At 32.8% G+C, this 12309-nt stretch overlaps 1 protein-coding gene and 1 long non-coding RNA gene across 3 annotated transcripts in view; both read left to right on the forward strand.

The window, feature by feature from the left end:
* The window catches only part of LOC124369054 (KH domain-containing, RNA-binding, signal transduction-associated protein 2-like), a 245546-nt gene that overhangs the window by 34295 nt on the left and 198942 nt on the right, over window positions 1–12309 (forward strand). The gene's annotated exons all lie outside the window — the stretch shown is intronic.
* LOC124369068 overlaps window positions 7221–12309 on the forward strand; it is a 58461-nt gene continuing 53372 nt past the window's right edge. The window contains exon 1 of the long non-coding RNA XR_006923036.1: window positions 7221–7695. This is a non-coding gene — a long non-coding RNA (uncharacterized LOC124369068). The remainder of the gene's footprint in view (window positions 7696–12309) is intronic.

The raw sequence follows: 12309 nt of genomic DNA on the forward strand, positions 1-12309 counted from the left end.
AACCAAATACACAATTTAACAACTGAGCTTGCCTGTGAACTTACATGTGAAACTCACGTAGTACATGTGACTACTGTATTGGCAAAACCACAATCTATGTAATTGGAGTCTACAGACCACCAAGTGGAAGCCTTGACAATGCCCTTGACATTTTATCTAGTACTCTGGACCTTATTCCAACATGGAAATGTCCTACTATAATCATGGGTGACATTAATGTAGATGGGCTGAATCATGACTATAAAAACCAAAAACTTAAAGACATGTTGGCCAGTCATAACATCACCAGGATAGATCTCCCACCCACTAGAGTAACTCTGAACTCTAAATCATCAATTGACTTTGTCTGCTCTAACCTTGACATAGGTAAAATTGATGCTGATTTAATTATCACTGGCCTATCAGACCACAAAGCTCAGCTCTGCTCAGCTAGTATTCCGAACAAAAAATTACCTTTGCCCATTTTTAACCAATAGACAGTTCTCACAGAAAAACCTAGATTACTTCAAAAACCTGCTTCATTTAGAGACATGGCAAAATGTATATAACTCCCCTTCTGTGGAAGAATCCTATAAATATTTTCATGAAATACTCATTCAAACTCTTAATGCAACATGTCCACACAAAAAATCCTGCCCGAAAATAAAATCAAAATTCAAAGCAACCAATGAAGAATCTGAGAGGTTGAGAAAACATTTTCTAAGATCCCTGGAAATGGAATTAACAACTGGCAGTGAGGGTGATAAAATAGAAACAGCTATCAGAAAAAAGAACTATGACCTCTACTTGAAAAAACTGAGGAAACAGTCAATCTCAGACTTCATTAATAACTCACATAACAAACAAAGGGCTATTTGGGAGGTTATTAACTACGAAAAATGCAATAACAGTAAAAAGGACGAACCACTTAAACTTATAATCAATGAAAAACTGATCCAGGACCCTTTGGAAATAACTGAACACTTCAACCATTACTTTACAAAAATAGCTGACATCACTCTCTGTAACGCTAACCAGGCCATAAATAATCAGCTAACAACATGGAAAGACTATGGCAATGTACCTGACTTCATCCCACTCTCAACCACACCGGAAGAAGTCCTTCATATACTCACATCCCTTAAATCAAAACCAGCCGCAGGTGTCGATGAAGTCTCTTCCACACTCCTAAAACACTGTAAGGATGAAATAGCAAATCCCTTATGTCACATAATTAACCTGTCGTTTTCACAAGGTGTCTTTCCTATGAAACTGAAACTTGCAAAAGTATTTCCTAAACACAAGAAAGGCAATACAACATCAGTGGAAAACTATAGACCTATATCGATTCTTCCAACAATATCAAAAGTAATTGAAAAAATCTTTCTGAATCAATTGACAGCACATCTGACTACTCAAAACATCTTGACGCCTCAACAGCATGGCTTCTTACGAGGAAGATCCACGACCACGGCTATAGTTCAACTGACAGAGTTTATTATCGACAAACTTGAAGAAGGTACAACAGTAACCGCCATGCTACTAGACTTCAGCAAGGCTTTTGATTGCCTAAACCACTCTCTACTGCTCCAAAAAGTAGGGCATGTGGGAATTAGGGGAGCATCACATGACTGGCTTGCTAGCTACCTGAAAGATCGACAGCAACTAGTGGAAGTAAATTATACCAGAAACAACACATCCCATAAAGCAAGATCAACCTTACTCCCAATCACTAGAGGTGTACCTCAGGGATCTATACCAGTGCTCTTCATATTGCTGACAAATGACCTACCAAGCTATCTTCTTGACTGGGCCCAAGCTATGTTATATGCAGATGACACCGCTCTTCTTATTGCAAAAAAAGACACAGAATCTCTTGAAATAAATTCATTTATAGCCCTGAATATGACAAAGCAATACTGCCAACATAATGACCTAGTTCTTAATGAGAGCAAAACACAACAATTAATATGGAAAGGCCGAAGAACCAATGACTACTATGGCTTACCTGAAATAATCCAAGATAATGAAGCCAAGTATCTCGGCATAACAATAGATTCCAAACTCTCTTGGAACTCACACATTGATGGTCTTTGCAGCAAGCTCAACTCTAGTATCTATGCCCTTAAAAGAATAAAAAGTACTTGTAACAATGATACTACCAGGACAGCATACTTCTCTCTTTTTGAATCTCATCTGAGGTACGGACTACTCGTGTGGGGCAACTCCTCAGTAAGAAACAGGGAGTGGGTTCTGGTTCTACAAAAGAAAGCAATTCAAATTCTTGCGGGACTGACTCCTCAAGACTCATGCCGTCAGGCATTTGGAGAACTAGCGATCTTGACAGCTGTCTCACTCTACATCTGCGAGACCATCTGCTTCACAATAGCTCAGAAACCTGACCAGCTAGGTGACACATACAGCTATGACACCAGAAACGCCCTATGACTAAAACTATGACTATGCCCTCTCCACACACCACCTGACCCTATTTGAAAAGAAACCTACATACATGGGGAGAAAACTTTTCAATCAAGTTCCAGAGGACCTCAAGAGACGCAGAGATGAGAAGTACTTCAAGACAGCACTTAAGGCCTGGCTGCTGCAGAAACCATATTACACCCTAGAAGAATTTTTAAATACCTGATTGTACAACTAAATTATATTGACACAATTCTGTACTCCATGTATACGAATAAAGATTTCTGTATTCTGTATAGATTTAAGTTAAAGAACAGTGTGTTGGGACCCTAAAGTCTTAGAGTGAAAGAGTTTCTATAGGATCCAAATTTCCCTCCAACATTTCATGATAATTGATTGAATTAATTGCTCTGACGATTTCGGTAACAGTATATATATATATATATATATATATATATATATATATATATATATATATTACACGTTATTGTCCATGGTTAATAGCTTTAAATGGTATACTAAATTGCTAATGGCTCTTATTTTGAGCTCTGAGTGTAGGTGAGCATTAGCCATGCTGCCATGATCAAGAAAATATGTCAAAAAGTGTATACTTATAGCCTTTGTAGTTTAATCCTGTCTAAGGTACTTCTAGTGACTTATTTAAGTTTGCATTGCTTCCCCGACAAAAGAGTCACGTATATACATATACCTTGTTTATACATACACAGGTTTGAGAAGACTACTTCAGTAATAAATCGTCTACTTTCGGTCATTGTAATGTACATCCAGCCTAAGATATTTCTGGTGCCACAGTTGTTTGTTGTGTTGGCAACAAAATATACATATAGCCTATAAAGGTCTGAGAATCCTACATATACAAAATCATTTTAAGTTGGATTTTATAAAAGTCTTTAAATCGGCAGCAAAAGCTAGATAGTAACATTATCTTTAATTCTAGCATTACACTATTGATCAAGCACTATATCCTTAATATTTACTAAGGATTTCAGTCAAAAGTATGTTTTACTAAAATTTCCAATTTTATTATCTAGGTAACCTCTGTGCTCCAAAAGTGATAGGTAGTGAGACTATAAATAATGTTAAAATGGAACAGTTGATTACTGGTGGATAGGTTCTTTTAATAAATAAAATGTCTTTGCTGCAATGTATATCTTATGGAGATTTTCACATAGCCCTGATGTCGTAAAGAAAAGTCATTCCTTTGTAGCTTTCTAGGGTGCAATATGAAGGTACTACCAAATTTCATGCCTCTATCTTTCATGGTCTTTGCTAGGCATTGATAAGTAATTCAGGACACTTTCTTTATATAGATGTGTTGATAGTTTAATTTTGTTATAAAAAATAAAATTCCAGCTGTTTATATTCACTTTCTGCCTATCATTTACAGTACCATTGTAGAGTTTACTTTGTGCCCTTATTAAGAAAATATATACCAACAAAAACCAACTTCGATCATAAAACTTCTTCTTCCAACTCTTTTAATTTACTTTCGATCTAAGATTTTTCAAGTGACATAGTTATAGTTTGCCTCTTTGTTTCAACGAAGAAAATATATAACTTGTGTACTACTTAAAAGTTACTTCGGTCAAAAAGAGTCAGTTCTGGCTGATTAAATTCACTTCTGGCCCAATTTATAAGACCTCATTGGATCAAAACGTGTCTGCTACCAGCACATGTAACCTTCCTCCGGTCTAAGAAATTTCAAGTGTTATAGTTAGAGTTTACCTTTTGGGCCCAATGTATATCGTAGAACAAAAAGTTACTGCGGTTAACATGAGCCTGTTCTGGTTGTTTAAATTCACTCAGTCTAATTTATTTACAGTTCCACAATTGAATTATGCTGTTGCACTGACCGAGAAAATTATCACATATGTTAGTTTTAGAATTCAACTCTTACATTAATTTCTGGTGCTGCAGTGGTTTTGATGTTTTCACTGGTCAAGAAATATATGCACGCACGATGTTTCCCATGGCATTGCATGGTTTTCATAAGCTTTGCCAGTGTACAGTATACTACTGGTTCAAGTGAGTTATGTTTTCAATGTCGATATAGAGTTTACCTTGTTGCTATGATCAAGAAAATCTGTCAAAAGTGTATGTTTATAGCCATTGTACACGTACATGTACTTTATTATAAAGTGGTCTAAAGTTCGACCAGAAATTATTTTGAAGACAAATATACATCAAAACCTAGCGCCTTCAAATAATAGTGTTTGGCTATTTAATATACATAACTGTCTCATAATTGCAGTTTAAAATGTGCAGGTGATTTGATAACGTTTACGTTTTGCAGCGCCACATGGTGGTGAGTTACATCAGTGGGCATAGTATATAAACCTTCTACGTGGAAAAAATATATATACTCGTACATACAAATTTTCATAATGGTCGGTTAAATAGTTTGTCTATAAAAGATATGCAGATAAACATTCATTTTTATTTATATATAGAAGATTTAAATGACAATTGATATGTAAGTAACAATTCCACTAATGCTAAATCAAATTTGGATGTCCTAAATAAGTAAATTATACCTCGTATTACCAAATATAATGATATAATAATTAATGGGTTTGCTTACAACAAATCTTTGACAACAGTTTGCAATAAATCCCTTAGATATTAATTTTGTTGTATGGAGTACACAACAGAAAAGAATACAATTCTGATAGTGTTCTCTGCTTTAAAGTGACTTGAAGTGAAAGTGAAGCGTATTTTAATGAGGTTGGATGATTTTGAATGATAAGAGGATTATGGGCATTAGTCATTGTTACTCGTATTTTTGTAACACTCAACAAGAAAAGAAGTCAGAAATCCTGTTATCATTTCTGATGGTATATTTAATTATCAGAGTCCATTCTTAAATTTTGGCATAGCCACAAATAACTGTGAGTTTAACAAACTTCATGTCAGCAATTACACAAATTAAAAAGTTGTTATAAACAAACTAAGAATATTAAAACAAGAGGCAAGACAAACTCTCAGAAACTCGCAATCGGTCCTGGGCAGAAAAGGAATCTACCCCTCCCCATTTCGAGAAAATCATTTTCATAAATCAGATCAGTGACCTTTTAAGAGTAGCATTTGACAAATCACATATTTGACACAACCTATCTTAGGTTAAATTATTAAATAATGAATTAATAAATGAGTTCACATAAGAATCCAGCTGTAACTATGCTAGCAAAATAATGAAATGATAAATTAATGTTGGTTGCAAGTTATTAACTGGTAATGGTACCCCAGTATCTCCAACCACTGATTATTGTTTAATGTGTAACATTGTGGGCTCCGATCAGTGATTGGTTGATTTTATCCAAACAAGATCAGTATTCACCAATCAGTGGGGTCACAGTCAGCTTAGCGTAAACAGTTTGAACTGTGCACCAAACCCTCCTGTTGTGTGTATATAAGGTGGGAGTGTATCTACCGCCAATGTTTGTACCACTAAAGTATATATAGTTGGTGCTCCAACGATTTGCATTCTGGTAGTAATTTATCTAATGAGAGGTCTTTTGCAAGAAAATTAAGAGGCAGTGCTGCAAAAATATAAAATTGTAATTCTTCATTTTATTAAACATTTTCAGATTCACTAAAACTAATATGGAATAGCGTTTTCTTTTGCTTTTTTTGGTATTAAAAATGCGTATCATTTATTAAATAATATTTATACAAATTACAATTCTGTTCAGCCAAAATCATATTACCATTACATTTTTTTATTCTTGAATCTTACAGCATTCAATTCCAGCTTGGACAAATTTGAGCTGGTGTTAAGGGTTTTGGGTTCCATAGTAAAGTTAAAAATTATCATTCTATTTTCAATAACTTTTTTTTAACCACCAAAAATATATACCTTCGCCAAGTAATGTTTCTGGCTATATATTGGTATTTATCAGAAATTGTAGATACAGCCAGTAATTTGGGAAGTAGTTGGTGATAATCGTAAAATTTATTTTTCTGATATAAATAAAATTTATTTTAGAGATGTGTACTAAATTCTTCAACCCTTTTTTACATATTAAAATAAATATTTTTGAATTTTCTCGATATACAAAATGACCACAATTGTACAAGGAACAAATTAATGTTTGTATTATTTTTCTGTTGGTGTGTCTTATATTGTTCATAAGAATAATGTTTTGAAACATGTTAAAATGCATATGCATGATTATAATTAGTCAAATACAGTATATATTTTGTGATTCTGTAGGGGACTGTAATTAATCCTTCCAAAAATGTTATACTGTAGTTAGTCATTGTACTGGCTCAACTATAAAATAATGTGCTGGTTTATATAAAATAAACTAATAACAATTCTCAATATTGTAACTTATAAATCGGGTAAGAATATGACTCTAAGTGCGACTAAACTGAACAAGAAAATGTCATGGTTTGGCTTCATGAACGGCCCTTAAGTTTACTTATAATCGGAAATTGGAACTAGATTACTGACAATTTGTAACCATAGATGTGCTGTTGCATATAATATTATGTATAGCAAAACGTTCTGGGTCTCAATACCGGTGATGTTTCTTTATTACATTTGCTCAAGAAATAAACCTATAAGCAAAGATTTATTGGTTGCTTGTGAATAAATGGGCACATCAGTATAGAAATATTGATTCTAAGAGTAAAGAAATTGAAAGAAGATCCTAAAACTAAATGCATTCATGGAAGACACAATTAGTTTAGTGAATAAAGAATTTCTCTTTATTATATTGGTATTGACGACTTTGTACTACATCATTGTTTTGGAAACCAAAGAGCTAAATATCATGTTGTTTTGACATTCTAAACTGGTGAAAAAGTAAAAAAGTTGCTTGATTTAAAAAAAAAAATTATTCATTTAAACTTGGGATTGGAGTGCAACACAATCTAATTGATTTCAACACAATAGAATCTTTTTTTTTTAGGTACAAAAAACATTGTGTCATTCATTCCCTAAAGTTGTTTTATTTTAGATTGAACTTACCCCACTCGTAATGTGTGGGTTAGCAGATAATAAAGGCGATTGTTGACACATATATGTGGAAACACCAGATCTATGGCTGAATAGAAGTAACAACCCTATATTGTATGTGCATTAATATTGTATTGTACATCAGCTGAGAACAAATATTAGCTTCTATGTCTCTTAGACTACACGTAAAATTGAACATATTCAAAATTGTTGAAGTAAAAAGTGTCTCATAATATTTAGCTAATCAGTGTTATTTTTTCAGGTAAGGAAGAAGTATATGTTGGCTGATCTCATTCCTTCATGAATTGAATGTGAGTAAAGTTTTAAATACAAGTATATGCACAAAAAACTGGGGTGACTGAAACAAATGGATGGATAAGTTGTAACTGATGTAGCAAATTTGGTAGACTGCTCTTATTAATTGCCTAATGACCCATTTAAACTCATTAATTGACTCGTACATTTTTGTGTCAAGTTCAAACTCTGTTAATTATGTTCTTTACCAGTGTCATCTACCAAAATCCAGTTTTTAATGTTTAATAATTAAATTAGCTTTTATATTATCACTGTTGTAACTTGGCTGCACATAAAAAATAACTTAATTACATTTCACTCATAAATTTTGATGCAAGATGACACAGAAGTACTAATTCCAAATTAACCTGTTGTAAACCTGATATACACCATAGCTGGATTACAAAACCATTGCAAACTATTACTTTTTTCAGTTCGACTTAAGATTTCTATAGTCGTTTAATTCGTGAAATGTGAAAAAGTTATAACAATTCCAGATGAAATTTTGCCCCTTGGCATAGAATTATAAAAAATCATTATTTAATAAAAGATTTATTTATAATATTTGAATTGATAATAAGTTATTAAATGAAAATAGTGGCATCAAAGATGTAATTAAAATAAAAGTATAATTTTGAGCAATAGACATGCTTAAACAGTAATATTACATTTTCCTAGGCATGTAACGCATTTGATGTACATCTGACATAACCCATATAGAAGACATATTTGTGGTAGAGAGCTGAGCAAGGGTTGCAGCTGTAATGATGTAAACATGATATATGGAGCTATTCATCAAGAGATTCATTACTGTTCTGATGGATCGTGGTCGTTGTTATCCTTTGTGGTGCCAGTTCACGGCAATTCATACCCGGGTGGATGACTGTTGTATGTCACCAATAATTCACTGTGATGATCCTCTCAAATATTGATGCTGCAGGATCTTAGTTCAAGTTGAAGGAAAATCAGCTAATATGCTATATGACATTCAAATGCAATTGTCAGAAATGTATCACAATTAAAAGGCCATTAATTCTTTTCTAAAACTACGTCTAACAGCTTTATCCAGTAGGTCTGTTATACAAGGAAAAATCTTGTATAAAATGACTAAACTTTTTAAATTTTCCCAATTAAATAATTAAGTTACAATCAATTAATATTACTCCATCCAGTAACTCACAGAAGAAATCAATATTTGCCTATTTATTTTTTGTTGGACAAATTATAATTAATTATTCTCAGCCCAAACAGTCATTAGTTTTTTTAAGCATGTAATTCAAATCTAAAAATCTACCTACATGCATACTTTTGTTGAACCTTAATATTTTAATAGAAAACAAACTTTAATTGTCAGCAAAAGGAGTTTTAAATGTAAGCTGTGTAGGAATCCACATAAATTGCCCCAGTTGGGTTCCTGAAATCAACAAAATTACAAAACTAAGGCTTGATGCATCTCTGAATTTCCTTCAAGATTACGATAAATTGTAAAGAATTTCTTGATTGTATCCTTAACTGGTGGTGAAACATGGGTAAGTATTTTGTTAATTATTAGAAAAGACAGTTAGAGTGTGAACACACTCATTCTCCATATCTCGTAATTCTGTCAACCAGAAAGATTATGGCAACTGTTTTCTGGGACAGTAAAGGGTGTGATTCTGGTTGATTTCCATGAACAAAACTCAGCAATCAATCCAGAAAGGTATTATGGAACACTTCAGAAACTAGGGCAGGCATTGCAAAATAAGGTTCAGGGAAACTGAACTGATAACATTGTGTTTCTTTACCATAATGCACAGCCAATCATACCAGTCAGCTCTTGGATGAGAGATGTTCCATCATCCTCGATACAGCCCAAATCTACCACCTTTATGTTCGACCATCCTTCATAAAGTCCAGATATAGTGCCAAGAAACTACCACTTGGTGTTAGCTAGTGGTTAAGATCTCACATGGCAGATTTCTTCAAAGTTGGAATTGAAAATCTGGTGTCACGCTATAAGTGCCTCAATTTGAACTGAGATTATGTTAAAATTTGCGTAAGAATACAACTTTAAAATGTATTGAAAGCAGTATTGATGGATTATTAGCCAAGCAGTTGAGACAAGATACCAAAAGTTATTAAGAATTCTGAACTAGAATGATTCTTTGGATTGCACTTGCCATGAACTGACGACCTTTAACCAACTCTTCCGCTACTAACTGTTTAGGCTTTGACTTGTCATATATGATTAGAAGAGAGGTGCAGATGAATCATGGATAAAATGCTGTCAAGGCTGTAATTGAGTCTTTCCTGTCATCACTGCTGCAAAGTATTAAAATGTATTGTTTGCAAAGGGCACTTTTAAAAACGTTAATCCACAAACCGTGTTTAAGCATATAAACAGCATCCCACTGTTACAGTACATGGTAGAAAAAGCAAAAGACATTCTTACTGGCCTAAAATTTAAATTTTCCTTGACTGTGATAAAAAGTCCTAATTCTAAATCCCTTATATACCAAAAAAAAGTCTTGATGAATCGCATAATGACAAAGTATTGCATATTAAATCCAGTCTAATTAAAATCTAAATTCTTTTAAATGCAACCATTTTTAATATGAAAATGTGTTGGACTACCTTTGATATAAAAAGATAATCTTCTTTACCTGAAGAATGAAGCATGCAACTGAAATATTGAAGGAAACAATAAAGAGGAGATGAGATGAGTTTTTACGATCCTTTTGTTGAGCCACAAAACATTTGTTCTTTTACTACCACGGATTCGAGAATGGAGGTTATTATTGCTATCTTTTATTTTCTTTGTTGTATCCAAACCTTCCATCATTTCTGTTTACCCTAACAGTTTCCTGAGATTGAAGTATTTCTTTTTTATCATTGGCCTTTCTTTGTACTCCAATGATGTTGATTCAACTGCTTCATTGACTCAATGTAGTTTGTAATAAGTATTTTGTCATTTCTCATTGAATTAGCATACAAATATTTCTCGTGTTTTGTAATTTGTGTCATTGTTTAAAAAAAGTTAAACTTTGAGGATGTCTGCATTTACCAGGTAGAATTAAAGGTAAGTGTCCACACAACCTGGGAACCATCAGCTTGAAGGCAACTTCCATGTTGTCATGAACCAAAGATAAGACAGGCGGGTATTTGACAGTACAAAATTGCTCAGTGATCACTCATAACGATTAACATATTTAATTTGTTGTGCAATCAATTTTACGCTCACTATATTAATAAATAAAATTATTTATTAAAAATTGTACAGAATGAGAAATGTAAAAATATTTACACAGTTGTACTGCTTAAAATAATATTAAATATTGTTTGGAACATTGGGAAAAAAAATATCACTCAAACCAATGGAGTGATTGGAAATATTTAAGTGCAGGTGGTGAGGTGATCGTTCTATACACTAGTGTAACAATAGAAGGCGACGTTGTGTAAAGAAGCACTCAGCTTCTTGTGCTGTCTCCAAGACTTTCCTAAGAAGTCTTAACAATTGATTGACTACTTCTCTTTTTATTCTGTGGCTAGGCCTGTACCCTTTTTGCTTAGTCACTTAAATAATCGCAATTACTCTTTCAGTTTAAAAAGGTCTTTTAGTCACAGGCCCCTTTTTAATTAGGAGAAATATTTTTAAATTTAGGGTAGTAGCCTGATTAAATATTCTGTCTTTTAATACATTTAAGAATTAGAGTGTTTTAAATATGGATGAAAAGTAACATCTTTTATACCACTATTACCTTTTTATTACTTAAGTATCTTGGGATTTGATGCATTTCCATCAATCTGAATATGGCAAAAATGTTGTAAATTTATATGACAACGATGAATCTTTCATGAAGTGAAATTGAGCATGAAAGATTGAATATTTAGTGTACATGCACATGCTCATACACACTTGCTCACACACATAATATTTAATATATACACAGGATACACATATAAACCTTTTTTAATTATATAGCATTTTTATCATATTAATATTATTTTAATTAAGTCCAAAATAGAATTATGCAAACAGCATTACGCCTATTCAACTTTTTTTAATCCTTAGAGTTCCAATCCTGTGGATATTAAATAATCAGAATACTGAACTGATGTGGGTTGAAATATTTCATCATGAATTATTATGGACGTTATCACTGAAAGGGATATTAATCTAAACTAAGTGTAAATGCAATTTGTTCACTTCAAACAACATTGAGAAATTTACAGTATTTAATATAAATGTGAAGTTTATGGGAGCCAATTAATCCGACATTGAAAATGTTAAAAAATATAAAGAGAGGTAGATGTGTGTGTAAGTTGAAACTATAATATGTACACATTATTCTTGCAGAGAAAAATATTTGATGGTCTGGTAATACATAAGTGTATTTCTAGATCTTAATTACTTTACCTATTGATTAAAATAATGCTAAAAAGAGGCAAACTCCTGTAAAGAAAAAATTGCTTGTGATTTTATAGCCTCTTTGTGACATGTCAAGGAAAACAATTTTATCAGTGAATTTCTTAGTAATCATGAGTTTTCAAACAGACTACCAACAAAATTTAATTTAGTGCGACTTTTTTGTTTTGACATAAACAAATATGTAGCACAAATGTTGATAATTGAAGAGGCTGTTAACAAAAAT

Source organism: Homalodisca vitripennis, chromosome 1 (assembly GCF_021130785.1).
Source record: "Homalodisca vitripennis isolate AUS2020 chromosome 1, UT_GWSS_2.1, whole genome shotgun sequence".
Classification (NCBI taxonomy): domain Eukaryota; kingdom Metazoa; phylum Arthropoda; class Insecta; order Hemiptera; family Cicadellidae; genus Homalodisca; species Homalodisca vitripennis.